This window comes from Triticum dicoccoides, chromosome 7B, assembly GCF_002162155.2.
Source record: "Triticum dicoccoides isolate Atlit2015 ecotype Zavitan chromosome 7B, WEW_v2.0, whole genome shotgun sequence".
Classification (NCBI taxonomy): domain Eukaryota; kingdom Viridiplantae; phylum Streptophyta; class Magnoliopsida; order Poales; family Poaceae; genus Triticum; species Triticum dicoccoides.
Genome location: NC_041393.1, coordinates 649,178,966 through 649,185,173, shown reverse-complemented (window position 1 = coordinate 649,185,173; position 6,208 = coordinate 649,178,966).

Here is a 6,208-nt window from a genome sequence, read left to right as displayed (position 1 = left end):
CTGTTTCAGTATTTCGAAGAAAAGGAATATCAAACGGAGTCCAAACGGAATGAAACCTTCGGAAAAGTTATTTTTGGAACAGAACCAATCCCAGCAACTTGGAGTGCAAGACAGGGGATCATCGAGGAGGCCACGAGATAGGGGGCGCCCTACCCTCTCGTGGGTCCCTCGAGGCTCCCCCGATTGACTTCTTTCGCCTATATAAGCCTACGTACCCTAAAAACATCGAAAATCAAGATAGATCGGGAGTTCCGCTGCCGCAAGCCTCTGTAGCCACCAAAAACCTCTCGGGAGCCCGTTCCGGCACCCTGCCGAAGGGGGAACCCATCACCGGTGGCCATCTTCATCATCCCGACGCTATCCATGACTAGGAGGGAGTAGTTCACCCTCGGGGCTGAGGGTATGTACCAGTAGCTATGTGTTTGATCTCTCTCTCTCTCTCTCTCGTGTTCTCTCTATGGCACGATCTTGATGTATCGCGAGCTTTGCTATTATAGTTGGATCTTATGATGTTTCTCCCCCCTCTACTCTCTTGTGATGAATTGAGTTTTCCCTTTGAAGTTATCTTATCGGATTGAGTCTTTAAGGATTTGAGAACACTTGATGTATGTCTTGCCGTGCTTATCTGTGGTGACAATGGGATTTCACGTGCCACTTGATGTATGTTTTGGTGACCAACTTATGGGTTCCGCCCATGAACCTATGCATAGGGGTTGGCACACGTTTTCGTCTTGACTCTCTGGTAGAAACTTTGGGGTACTCTTTGAAGTACTTTGTGTTGGTTGAATAGATGAATCTGAGATTGTGTGATGCATATCATATAATCATGCCCATGGATACTTGAGGTGACAATGGAGTATCTAGGTGACATTAGGGTCTTGGTTGATTTGTGTCTTAAGGTGTTATTCTAGTACGAACTCTTGAATAGATCGATTCGAAAGAATAACTTTGAGGTGGTTTCGTACCCTACCATAATCTCTTCGTTTGTTCTCCGCTATTAGTGGCTTTGGAGTGACTCTTTGTTGCATGTTGAGGGATTGTTATATGATTTATCTATGTTATTATTGTTGAGAGAACTTGCACTAGTGAAAGTATGAACCCTATGCCTTGTTTCCTACCATTGCAATATCGTTTACGCTCACTTTTATCATCAGTTACCTTGCTGTTTTTATATTTCCAGATTACAAAAACCTATATCTACCATCCATATTGCACTTGTATCACCCTATCTTCACCGAACTAGTGCACCTATACAATTTACCATTGTATTGGGTGTGTTGGGGACAAGAGACTCTTTGTTATTTGGTTGCAGGGTTGTTTGAGAGAGACCATCTTCATCCTATGCCTCCCACGGATTGATAAACCTTAGGCCATCCACTTGAGGGAAATTTGCTACTGTCCTACAAACCTATGCACTTGCAGGCCCAACAACGTCTACAAGAAGAAGGTTGTGTAGTAGACATCATTGCCCCTGCTTCATCATCGATGCCTCGATCGACGACCAGAGCCTGACACCTCACATCACATCATGCCCCTTTTGTTGCTCGACTCTGCAGAGCTACTATCGAGTGCCGAGGGTGATCCCTCATAACACACTCCTGATGATAATTCTGTAGTGTAGCTATTCGGTCGTGGTCATCCAGGGTGATTTCCTCTTTCACCATTCCCGATACGGCTATGTCGTTCAACACCTCAAGTGTGAACCTCGAGGGTGGTCCCTCTTACGTTCACCTTGATGATTACATTGAGTGGAATCCACCGGGGGTGATTCCTCGGTCTTTCCGCTTGATGTTTGGACACACGGTTACCTTGATTTTACTTGAGACCATTGTTGAAGTCGGGTCGGCCCTTAGGGGTTACCCGCGAGTTGATGTGAAAGTCGGGCGGGCCCGTTGAGCACCCGCGAGTTTTCCACGTGGCACGGCCGGGCAGTCTGGGCCCTTGCCGTAAGCCCACGAGACGGGGCGACGGGGTCACCTTATCGTGAGTCTCTGCTTGTTTCCGTGAGCCCCCAATGCACTAACAGGTTTGGGTATTTGTTTCGAGTTGGCCTCTGGTCTTTACGCACTAACCACCACCACTACAAAAAAATACACTTCCGTGATGATACGTGTTTGTCACAGTAGGTCGCGTTTTTTGTCATGCATGTACATCCATGAAGATTTTATGACAGAATCAAGATAGTCATACCTGTGTTGTCGTAGAAGTGTTCCATGACATTATCAAAATTATCATCACGGAAGTGTCCACTTCCATGATGATAAATCGCGCGTCACAGAAGTGCTTTCGTCAAGGGTGACCGACACGTGGCGTCCACCGTAATGGAACGCCGTTAAGCTATCTGGTCGGGTTTTGGATCCGATAACCCATTAACAGCCCCGACCAATGGGGATTTTCCACGTGTAAAATCATCATTGGCTGGAGGAAACACGTGTCGGCTCACCGTAGGGACAGATGTCATCCGCTCATTGGACCGAAGGCGCTTATGATACGGCGACACGTGGCACGGCCCAACAGAGGCCCATTCCTGTGAAAAGGCCGACCCATTTGACTTGGTCAAAAGGTGGCGGGCCAGCCCACGGAAAGCCTGTTAACGGCCTGTTCGCATATAGCCCATTTATAGCCCGCTAACCCAGGGCCCGTTATGCCCTATCCGAATTAGGCCCAGTAGCGTCATCTGGGCCGTCCAATATGATTCCAGCCCATTTTAACTTCCGGCCCATGTGTGGCCCATGACTTCTTTCAACCCATATGAGGCCATTTGTAACTCTTGGCCCATTAACAGCCCGTGGTGAAACTGGCCCGTAATGAACAGTGTATCACTTTATACCCATTAACGGTCCGTTATTCCATTGGGCCGTTTCCAGCCCAAGTTATCTTTCGGCCTTCTTAGGGCCCATTGATTCTTGCTCATTTGCAGCATTCGGTTACATACAACCCGTTACTGTCATTTTCTGCTTGTGGGCCAAATTCAGCCCGTCGTTACAGTCGGCCCGTTTGCGGACCGTTAATACGTTGGGCCGTTTTCATGTCAAAAAAACCCGTTGGGCTGTTTTCATAGAGTTATCAAATACGGCCTATTAACGGCCCGTTATGGTCCACGAATAGTATGACCCATGATTGGCGAAATGATGATACGCCCCGTAGAAGGCCCATGGATCCTACGGCCCGTATGAGGCCCATGGATAGTACGGCCCGTAGAAGGCCCATGGATCGTACGGCCCGTAGAAGGCCCATGGACCCTACGGCCCATAGAAGGCCCATGGACCCTGAGGGAGTCCTGGACTAGGGGGTGTCCGGACAGCCGGACTATCATCATCAGCCGGACTCCAAGACTATGAAGATACAAGATTGAAGACTTCGTCCCGTGTCCGGATGGGACTTTCCTTGGCGTGGAAGGCAAGCTTGGCAATACGGATATGTAGATCTCCTACCATTGTAACCGACTCTGTGTAACCCTAGCCCTCTCCGGTGTCTATATAAACCAGAGGGTTTTAGTCCGTAGGACAACATAACCATTACAACAATCATACCATAGGCTAGCTTCTAGGGTTTAGCCTCCTTGATCTCGTGGTAGATCCACTCTTGTAATACCCATATCATCAATATCAATCAAGCAGGAGTAGGGTTTTACCTTCATCGAGAGGGCCCGAACCTGGGTAAAAACATCGTGTCCCTTGTCTCCTGTTACCATCCGCCTAGACGCACAGTTCGGGACCCCCTACCCGAGATCTGCCGGTTTTGACACCGACATTGGTGCTTTCGTTGAGAGTTCCTCTGTGTCGTCGGCGATAGGCTTGATGGCTTCTTCAATCAACAACAACTCAGTCCAGGGTGAGACTTTTCTCCCCGGGTAGATCTTCGTATCCGGCGGCTTCGCACTGCAGGCCAATTCACTTAGCCGTCTGGAGCAGATCGAAAGCTACGCCCCTGGCCATCAGGTCAGGTTTGGAAGCCTAAACTTCACGGCAGACATCCGCGGAGACTTGATCTTCGATGGATCCGAGCCACAGCCGAGCGCGCCACACTGTCACGATGGGCATGATCTAACTCTGCCGTTGGACAGTGCTTTGGAGGTCGCACACGGATGCGCTCCGACCTATAGTCCGGAGCCGATCGTTCAGATCGAGGACGGGTGGCTGGACACCGCCTCGGGAGCTGCAGCCGCTACGGCGATGGAGCCGAATACTGACCTTGTCCCTTATAAAGCTCATGACTCCGAGGCGCCGGACTCCTTGCCGGACTCCGAACCTCCTGCGCCCCGGCCAATCGAATCCGATTGGGCGCCGATCATGGAGTTCACTGCCGCGGACATCTTTCAGCACTCACCCTTTGGCGACATCCTAAATTCGCTAAAGCATCTCTCGCTATCCGGAGAGCCCTGGCCGGACTACGGCCAGGATGGTTGGGATACGGACGACGAAGAAATTCAAAGCCCACCCACCACCCACTTTGTAGCCACTGTCGACGATCTAACCAACATGCTAGACTACGACTCCGAAGACATCGACGGTATGGACGACGATGCCGGAAACTATCAAGAACCAGCGCTCACCGAGCACTGGAAGGCCACCCCAACCCACGGTGTATATATGGTGGACACCCCAAAAGGAAGCGATGACGAGGAACAATGGGAAGCGGCAAAGGACAATTCCGCCGAAAAACAACCAAAACGACGACGTAGGCGCCGCCCTAAGTCCCGCCTCGACAACAACAGCACTCCCAAGGACCCAGCAATAGAGCAGGGCAAATCAGCGGGCGACGAACACGCAACCAAGCAACCATCCGAATAGGATGAATCGGATAATCAATCTATGCCCGGCGAAAACAACAGTCCAGACGATCTCACGCCGGACACACCACCGGAACATAAGGACAATCACAAAAGACTTCTCGCCACTGCAAGAAGCCTGAAGAAAGAAAAGAGGGAGCTCAAAACTGCGGAAGACATACTCAGAATGAGGTGGAGCAAAGTGCTCAAGACCGCAGACAAATACGGCAATGGCCATCAATCAAAGAGCTACCCGAAGCGCAAGCTGCTGCCAGAATTTGACGAGGAAGCCATAGAGCCACCACAGTCAAAAAATAAAGAAGCCGCCTGACCGGATAGACGACCAGATGACAGGCCAAAAGCGACAAGCGGCGCCGCACACAAGCCGACTCATGATCCTCGGAAAACAAATGGCCCGGTCAGGTCCATTTACGGGCCAAAAAAGAGGGCCCCAGGAAGCAACACAACACGCCAAGTGTTCGAAGACAACCGCACACCCACTATGTTTCACCAATGAGGTGCTGGATCATGAATTTCCAGCAAGGTTTAAACCCATAAACATAGAGGCTTACGATGGAACAACAGACCCTGGAGTCTGGATAGAGGATTACATACTACACATACACATGGCTAGAGGAGATGATCTCCACGCCATAAAATATCTACCCCTCAAGCTCAAAGGGCCAGCTCGGCATTGGCTCAAAAGCCTCCCAGAAAACACTGTTGGAAGTTGGGAAGAGCTCGAGGACGCGTTTAGAGCAAATTTTCAAGGGACTTGTCGGTGTCAAAACCGGCGGATCTCGGGTAGGGGGTCTCGAACTGTGCGTCTAGGCGGATGGTAACAGGAGACAAGGGACACGATGTTTTTACCCAGGTTCGGGCCCTCTCGATGGAGGTAAAACCCTACTCCTGCTTGATTGATATTGATGATATGGGTATTACAAGAGTGGATCTACCACGAGATCAAGGAGGCTAAACCCTAGAAGCTAGACTATGGTATGATTGTTGTAATGGTTATGTTGTCCTACAGACTAAAACCCTCCGGTTTATATAGACACCGGAGAGGGCTAGGGTTACACAGAGTCGGTTACAATGGTAGGAGATCTACACATCCGTATCGCCAAGCTTGCCGTCCACGCCAAGGAAAGTCCCATCCGGACACAGGACGAAGTCTTCAATCTTGTATCTTCATAGTATTGGAGTCCGGCTGACGATGATAGTCCGGCTGTCCGGACACCCCCTAGTCCAGGACTCCCTCAGTAGCCCCCGAACCAAGCTTCAATGACGATAAGTCCAGCGCATATGTAGTCTTCGGCGTTGCAAGGCGGGTTCTCCTTTAAGTCCCATGTACCTGCCGAACAGTGTCCGGCTTCCTTATCAATGTTGCGCTTCTTGGCTTCCAGGCCCAATAATGGCCTTCTTCCACGCGTCGCACGA